Consider the following 9,796-nt stretch of genomic DNA (forward strand, 5'->3'; position numbering starts at 1 on the left):
ATAATGATGTTTCATGTGATGGAGCATGTCTTTGTCTCTATTGGCCTTTGCCAACAACTCCTCAAGATGTCGATTGACTTTCTCAAGCCAAAATTGCCGCTCAACAAGTGTTAAATCGCCAAGTCTTTTTCGGGCCAACCTTCGGTCTTCACGGATTTGTCGCAGCTCTATAAGTGTATGCTGATCCTCTACCTGCTTATTGCGCTGCTCCAAATATTTGATCAGAAATTCTGCCTTCAGTAACTTCTCATTCAGGTTGTCAATCTCAACCTTTTGCTCTTGGATGATCTCTTTCAGTTTCGAGCTAGGAGAGCTCCTATCCACATCACTAAATGTAACATCAATATCATGACCTCCTAAATGGCCCTCCTCATGTATTGACCTCTTGCCCCTGTCCTGAACCTGTACCTATACCTGTACTGAAGAAGAAGGCGAGACCCCTTCCACGACATGTGGAGATAGTACTCGTCGTGTAGCTGCAAATAAGGCCCTGTGGCCTCGCTGATATGTCACATACACTGGAGCATTAATATGCTCGGTCTCAGGAATGTCAAACTGATGTGAAGGCTCTCCCTCATCATGAACTATCTCTGGAGGTGGCTGTGGCACTGTGAAAAAGTCACGAGAAATAAAATCCTCCCAAGTAATGCCCTGCTGTGCCAACTGATGAACCACTATGATCTTGATTAGCGCGTAATGATAAATACTTCTATGCTGCTGTGCTGGGGTCTTCTTTTGTACAAAAAACACCATCCTCTCTACGTTGCAATACATGAAGTATGGAATGTTCATCATACATACCCTTGTGAAATGCATCAACAAACGGACATGGTACGCATAAAGACGTGAGAATCTGCCCTCACAACTGAAATACCGAATGATGAGTTTCCTCAAAGGTGCAAACTCATCACTCAGGTATTGGAAAGGAAAAACCCTGCTCAGGTGCCTCCGTTTATTCCATTTTTCTCCAATATTTGGTATCCCAGTGGCCTGTGCAATAGTCTCTGGTGATGGAATGAAATCAACTCCGGCGAGGTTTACATGGGCATCATGTAAATGTAAAACAAACAAACGAACTAGTTCACGATGATGCTGGATTTGTGAAATTAACTCACAATAGTGGTAGCATGACTGATAGCGAAAAAAATCCATTGCAAGCGGGCAAGCCTACAATTGAACCAAAGAAGTAGGCTCTTTCCTGAGATGCCTACCACCTTCGCCACCTCTGCGAGGCATCCGTGGCACATTACCCTCTGTTGTGGAATCACTGTCATACTCCTGCTCATAAACTGAATCGGTGTCTGACATGGCTTTAAAAACAAGATGTCTGCAATATGTATGTTGATATAGGTGTGGTGAAATCAAAATTTCAATGTATACTCAAAACCCAAATATGTTACATATGTACCAAAGCATCATAGGAAACAAGCCCCAATGATAATAACTCTGTTTAAGTGGATTGGCATAAAACAGTCACTGTTTTGATCATAAGGAAATTTTGACAAATGAACAAAAAGTGTAATGTGCAGCCTTTGCAATGCTGGCTAAAATTTGTCAAATGAGTATGGGACTGTATTTCATCAATGGAGAATGGGAAAACAACATGATAATGACCATAATGAAACAGTGGAAGTGACAGTGGTAATACAATGGCAATGACAGCAGTGGTAAAATGATAAATTACAGCGTGAGGGCAGTGACACTTTGACAATAGATGCGTAGGTACCTATATCAACCATACAAGTTGGGAAAATCTTCACAAAGCCACCAACATGTCTTTTAAGGAATGAATCTGGTAGGAGCATAGGGTTTCACCTCTCTACACCCAACACATTAAGTTCCCCACCTTAAACACACTACAAACATTTTAAAATTTACTGAGCAGCCATCGAAAACCTACTTGCAAGCTTTGGAGTCGATTTGGCAAGATCCGGACGCACTAGCAAAAATTTGTTGGTGTTGTAACTGTGTGCGTAGTGCACGAACCCAACGTGTAGCGCACAGCAAGTGCGTAGCGCCCGTGGTTTTTAACACTGGCTGGTGAGGCCAAGTGCGTAGCGCGCACTATATGGGTAGTGCACACCTCCAAACACTGTCCACGGCTATGAAAACACGGCTTCGGCCTTCAAGAACACAAACACGATTTCTGCCTTGAGATTTTCGAGCAAATGAAATTGTTTGCCCCTTTTATATGTGAAGAAAATATCTCATCAAATCAGATTTGATTTAAATTTGTTTGCTAACCCACTTTATAATGTTTCAGCACTTTGACATTTGATCTTTTAATACAATGCTGCTCTTTGACTTTCTCTTGCTTTTTCTGAGTCTTAGACTGATAATAATTTGTTGACTTTTGCAGGGATCCGGTATTTGGCTTTGGAAAAGATCAGAGGCTTGCTCTGAAACTTTTTGTGATGAAACAAATACAATTATTACAACGACAATTTCTAGTTCCAAAATAGAGTTTTGGACTAAAAATGTTTTCAAATGCTTTCTGAGAAAAAATATTAAATGAGAATCTTTTGAAACCAACCTCATGGCCTGCGGGCTTTTATTACATGTATGCAAAGGACTGAAAACCCTAGACTCTAGGACTAAAGACTTTTTTAACGAAACTAATCATTTATGACGATGAATGCAATGATCATGTACTTCGGTGATTTTTGAGAAATTTTTGACTAACCCTGTAGGGACAAGCATGAGGAAACACAAGATAACCAGACCCCCTCGTCAGTCAATGGCATGACCCTAGCGAAATGCAACGAAGTGGAACGAGCGAGACACCTAAGAATGATATGCAAAAGCGAAAAGATCTCTGGCAGAGGGCTGTAAAGACCGACTCTAACATTGGCTCCAATGGGGATGGTGGCTCCTTGGATATGCCAAGAACGGCAGATCTCTGGGAGAGCAGACCAGTGTTTTCATCCATTGGGTGATGGAGTCATTATTTCAACAGTTAACACAAAAATTTGACACATTTATTGACTGTAGATTTGACTGAAAACTGAATACAACTCTGACTAAACTGACTCGATTTTAAAACTGAAAGGACTGATAAAACTGACTTGACAAATTTCAAACCAACTAACCTTCATCTCCAGAATTATAGCCTTTGCTGCGGGCCCCAGACTGATGATGAGAGATCAGCACACACATGCAATAGAACAGAAGTAAAACGATATATACAATGATGATGAAATGAGCAGAAAATACTCAGAAGTGGTATCGCTTTAGCAGCCGACCATTGATCGGCCCTCCAGGACAATCATCTCCATTCATTTCCTTGAGAAGAAAAGCGTTTTGACCACGATATGCTGCAATCTTATAAGGACCCTTCCATAAATTTTCAAATTTTCCATGCTTTCCTTTATCTTCATTCCGGGCATCCCACTTCAAAACTACCTCATCCAGCTGAAACTTATCTATTTTTGCCTTCCTATCATAAATCTTCTTTATGCGCTCCTGCAACTTGAAAGTATTTTGAAATACTTCCTCCCGCATCTGCTGTAAATGAATCATCTGATTAATCCTCCTCTGCATGGGATCTTCCTCACTACCAGCTTCTTGAAGCAATTTGACTACGGGGATAGCAAGCGAAGTGGGAAAAACCGTGTCTGTCCCGTACACCAACTCGAAAGGAGACATGCCAATAGACTTTTTCTGACTTACACTATCATCCCATAGTGCATTCAGTAATTTCTTGTGCCAGCCCTTTTTATTGATTTCCAGCAATTTCTTAACGATATTTACCAAGGACTTATTTGAAGATTCTGCCAATCCATTTCCTTGCAGATGGTAGGCAGTAGAATGCCCCAAGCTGATATTGTACTTATAGAAAAATTCAACCATTCTCTTCGACTTGAATGTCGCTGCATTATCTGTGATTAGCTTACTAGGACACCCAAAACGTGACAGAATATTATTTTCAAGAAAAGAGATAATTACCGCATCCGTGGCCTGTCAGGTGGGAATTGCTTCGATCCATTTTGTGAAGTAGTCCGTAGCTGTCAATATCCATCTATGTTGTCCTGACGATGCCGGATGGATTTCCCCGATGAAATCCAAACCCCACTGCTGGAATGGTGCACTAACTTCAATTGGTTTGAGAGGCAAAGGTTGTAGTTTCTGCTTCCCTTCAAAAATTTGGCATTCGTGACAATTCTTAACAGCCTTATACACATCTGAAAATAACGAAGGCCAATAAAAACCTGCCCTTAGAATCTTATTCGCTGTGGTTTTCCAAAACAGATGGCCCCTGCAGTCACCTCTATGAAAATCTTCCACAACTCGTTTGGCTTCCTCCTCTACCAAACAATTCAACAACATTCCACCAGGGTCTTTCCAATACAATGCAGAATTCAGTATGCAAAATTTTGCAGCTTTCAATTTCAATGTTCTACTCTTATTTCTAGGCATCCCAGGAGGTGAAGACAAATTCTAAAGTACGTATATAATGTCAGCATACCAAGGGGAAGAAACAAAAATATCAGATACCTGATCTAACGGACTCTCCTCATCTTCATCGGACATAGCAGCAATCAAATTTATATCTAGAACATGCAGATTTGTTTCAGCCATTAACTTGGCAAGTCCTTGTCCTTTGATCAGCTTGGTTGGTTTAATCTCCACATCATACTCTAACAACGCAGCAATCCACTTACCCCGCCTTCCTTCTGGATCTGCCTGTACCAAAATATCTTTAACTGCTGTGTTAGGAACATATGCTATAATGTGGGAATGCAGTATATACACACGGAAATCTTTCAAGGCCTTTACAAGCGCAAGTGCTTGTTTTTCAATAATGTTGTATTTCAATGCTCCGTCCCTTATAATACGACTGAAAAAGGCAATGGGCTTCTCAACTCCATCCCTTTTTTGCATTAATACAGCTGCCAAAGTGTGCTCAGAAGCAAATGAAAACAAAATGAAGTCCTGTGTGTAGTCCGGGCTAATTAAAGTAGGGGCTGAAGAAAGAGCTAACTTTACCAAATTGAATGATTTCACCGCCTCTTCTGTCCACTTTAACTGACTGTCCTTTTTCAGCATGTTCGTGATTTCTCTAAGATGCTCGGCAAGATTTGGAATGAAACGACGCAGAAAATTCAGTTTACCATTAAATGACTGTATTTCTTTCTTGTTCCGGGGTTGTTCAATCTGCTGGATGGCCTCAACACGTGCAAGGTCCACACGAATGTCGTCTTTTGATATGATGTGGCCAAGGAGCTTGCCTTCATCCATGGCGAAAAGGCTCTTTTTTGGATTCAGCGAAATGCCATATTTGTTGCACTTTTGGAAAACAATTTTCAAATGATATAAATGTTCCTCATCAGAATTTGAAAACATGGTTAAATCATCAAGGTAAACAACCAAAAATACATCTTTCTCGTTGGCGAAAGCCATGTCCATTGCACGCTGAAAAGTGGCACCTGCATTTTTCAAACCGAACGGCGTCTTTGCATAATGAAACATTCCCCATGGAGTGGTGAAAGCAGTCTTGTCACGATCATCTTCATGCACTAAAATTTGATTATATCCTGAATAGCCATCGAGTAGTGACATCCTTGATGCTCCAACTACTCGTTGCAATATATGATCCATTTTTGGCAGCGGATAATTGTCTTTTAAGGACACCTTATTCAAATTTCTGAAGTCAATACATAAACGGATCTCACCGGTTTTCTTTCTTACGGGTACCAAATTTGATATCCAATCGGAAAATCTGATAGGCACAATGATTCCTGACTTATACAACCTGTTCACCTCTTTTTCTATCGATGGTAGCAGCGTAGGATTGATTCTCCTCTACTTTTGACGGAAAGGCTTCTGATTTGGTTTTATAGGGATAGTATGCTGAATGATATTAGTATCATATGTTTTCAGATCTGAGTAATCCCACGCAAAAGCATTAGAAAATGAAGACAACAATCTGACATACTCTTCCTTTACCTTTGGTGACAATGACTTTGATAGCTTTACCATCTTGGGATTCTCAGCTGTCCCAATGTTTACCTCTTCAACACCTTTTTCAGTCGGTCTCAACGTCGGTTTGTGGGCTACATCGTCTTGGTCAAACAGCTCCTCCAAAGGAATCAATCCCTTAGGAATAATGTTATCTTTAAGTTGCAACACTTCCATTTGATTTACTTGTATATCAACATTACCATCATCATGTTATGTATCTATGGAGGTGTCTTTAAACTTACCCTTATTCTGCAGAAAATCATTAATCTCTTCATCATCCTGAAAGACTTGCCAACATCGCTGATTATCTGGAACGGTGGGGTAGTGTTTCACATGAATCTCAAATTTGTTGCTGGAATGCATTAGAATTTTTAAATTGCTTGCCGCCTTAACAAGTCCATCAGCAACACCATTTTGTATGCGAGGCACACACGTCAAAGTATGATCAGAAAAGAGTTTCAAAATATCTAACACTGCATTACGGTATGCCCTCATGCGAGGATGCTTGGCTTGAAATTCACCCTTCACCTGCTTTATCACCAACTCTGAATCACTATATACTGCAAACCTTTTTGCTTTCAGCTTTCTAAGAATCTTAAGGCCAACAATGAGAGCCTCATATTATGCTTCGTTATTAGAACAGTCAAATGCTAGTTTGTAGGAACATACTCTTGCCTTGCTTGGAACCTTATCTGGAGCGGAAAATGGACTACGAATCCACACACCAATTCCAGCACCATCACTACCTACTGCGCCATCAAAATCCATGGTCCAAAGACCATCTTCATCCTCCTCCAAGTGTTGAAATTGTGTCAGCTCTGTTTTTCCTGTTTGCTGCCCATTATTTTCAGCTGATTGCTCCATAGTAGCTTGCTTTTCACTTCTTTCTTTCTGCAGAACTTCTCTAAAATTCTCGGTGATTTCTGGTATATCTTCTGCCTGAACTAATTGACTATCTATATCATTAAAACTATCAGCAAACAAAACAAACGACTCCAAGGTTGTATGTACATAGTTTACAGGATGATTGATTGGTTTCTCCTTGCTTGTTATCATGTATTTCATCTTCTGCTCTCGATATAGCTTTCTCATTTGACCAAAGACTGGAATTGTAGCATAAGAAAAATCTAACTGTAGTGTACCTTTCAACTTTGCCCCCCAAGATCTTGAAAGGAGCATACCAAAACGCGGAGGAATGTCCGCCACAACCACATCCATCAAGACATTCTTTGCCGGAATTTGATCTAAGCTTACCACCAAATCCTTGATCAGTCCAATACACTTTACACGGCTGGAATCAAATGAATACAAATCATGGTATTTTCTTGTAATATCTAATCCCAACTTTTCCATGATAGCCTTTGGCATCAAATTGTGCGAAGCACCTGAGTCAAACATAGCATTGTGTAATACATATTCATGCAACCTCAAACTGATATAAAAGGGAGGAACATCACTGTCAAGAGACTCACCATCTAAAGCAGGCCCAAAAATCAATTCTGGCTGATCATCTTCAACATTTACCGTGTCAAACATTGGATCAAAATTCACAATTTTGGAGACTTGACCTCGGCAGCTGTTGTTCTTCATGATTTCAGTCAAAGGAATAGATACTTTCAATTTTGAAATTTCATTTTCCAAACTAAATGTTGAGACTCTTTCAACCTCTTTGACCGGAACTTCTCTTTTTTCAGCTTTATCCCTCATTGTGTTTGGTGGCTGATTTACCTTGTCTGCTGATGATGATTTACTAGCTGCGGGATCAATTGTCTCTTTTCCTTTCTTCTGTGGTACAGGTGAATCATTTTTTGCTGAAATCTCCTTCTTCTTCTGAATGGGGTTTATGAGAACATCTCGATTTCTTAATGAGTATTGCTTCTGTTGGGCGGACAAAGCATTCACGTATCCTCTTTGGTACTCCTATGATTCTTCTTCAAGTGCCGCATCGTTTGATAGAATAAAATCCTCATTTTTGTGTGTGGTGAAGCTTTCAACATATTCTTCCTCTTCCGTGATGTAGATAGGCAGATCATCAGGAGTAAATAAATGGTTTTCCTCCCCTACAGTATCACCATCATCATCAGATTCTTGACTAACAAAATTTTGCTAAAGAGGAGTCTTTACCTGCTGCTGAACTACCGACTCTTGTGTTCTTTTTTCACGCTGCTTAATTCTGAATTGTGGCTGCTGCTGACCACGAAAATTGGGATTGCGGATCTACAGTTCCGGCTTGTCAAGAGTGAGCTTTTCGAACATCCTCTCTACCTTGTGAAGTATCTGATCTTAGAAGCTTCTTCCTTTATGGTCACTCTCTTTTCAGCTTTCATCCTGGCTCTTTTATCATTCAAATTTGCTTCAACACTAACAGCAATCTTTTGCATATCCTCCAAGGTAGGCAGATCTCTGTCCCGTAATGAATAAGCCATCTCCGGATCAAAACCATCCGGGAATTTAAGAGATAATTTTCTAGATGGTCTTAAATCATCCGGAATAGCATTATAAACTGTATTAAATCTGATAACGTAGTCTTGGATAGACTCACCAGGGTTGCGTTTGATATTGTTATATTCGGCATTGATCTGAAGTGGATTTTTTCTGATTTCCTAACGATCTAGAAACTGTCTGTGAAGCTCAGCCAATGTAGTTACACTTCTAGCTCCTAAGCCTCTAAACCATTTTCTTACCTCTCCTCTGAATGTTTGCACAAACAATCGCATAGTTACATCCTCCTCATCAATCTCATGTAAATCAAAAAAATCTGCCATTATGTCTATGTGTTGCTGAGCAGGCACACTTTGAGGAGTGCCATCAAATATAGGAATCTTACTCTGATAATCTGCAGGCATATCATGAAATTGCTGAGGTAAAGCAAGAGGTGCGAAACGAGCAGCCATTGCTCTTGATGGATTTGGTCCGGGGGTTGTTTGAGACGGTGTATGCGGAGGAGTAGCAATGTGGGATGAAGAAGGAGAATTTACTGCGGACTTTTGATATGTGATGATGGGTTGCAGGGGAATAGTGGGAATGAAAGGTGGTTCAGTGGGAATTTTGGAGGTGAAATCTGTGATAGAAGATCCAATATTTGCAGATGCAGCTTCTCGGAAATCAGCAAGATTTGCGGCCTGAATGTTTCTCTGAAGGAGCGATAATTCAAACTTCTTGTCAAAGTCAAGTTCTTCAAGATACTTAAAAATTGCAGGACAAGAGTGAGATTTAAACAAAGGAATTATGGGACTTTCTCGTCGATGTATTCTCGCAATTAGATTTGGGTTCTCATATACTGGAGGTGGATCTGGATCAGGATTTAATCTCGTATATCTTCCGGAAGCCAGTGTGGAATTGTTTCGAACAATCAAAGGGACACAAACAATTTTTTCAGCCTATCAACTTCTAGACTAGAACGAATAAGTATACTGGGGTAAATTGCAAATCAAGTGCTACATTCACAAGCTCACCGGAGATCGACTGAAGCAGCGTTTATCTACTTCCGCTTATGCATAGAAAAAGTGTTTTGAAGGCTACCTGGCATGACTTCAGACTCTGTCTAAGACTCATGAAACAAACACATCAACCAGCAAACGATTTTCTTTCCCCAGTATGGTCGCCACTATGTTAGCGCTCAAATCTGCCTCAGGGTGAGAAAGGCAAAACTCTAGGCCACATCAAACCACGCTCAGCCTCGTAGCTAGCCCTACGAGGATAGGAGAGGGCTATCTCTGGGTCTATCTTGGTAAAAGGTTTTAAAAAGGGCTGAGATGACTTAAAATTAATACTGATTTTAGGCAAGTAAAGAGATAGGAACGTTTGATTTATATTTTTGAGTTTTTTGTTGGAG

This window comes from Pinus tabuliformis, chromosome 9 (assembly GCF_031772625.1).
Source record: "Pinus tabuliformis cultivar Carrire ecotype Pingquan chromosome 9, CPIR1, whole genome shotgun sequence".
Lineage (NCBI taxonomy): Eukaryota > Viridiplantae > Streptophyta > Pinopsida > Pinales > Pinaceae > Pinus > Pinus tabuliformis.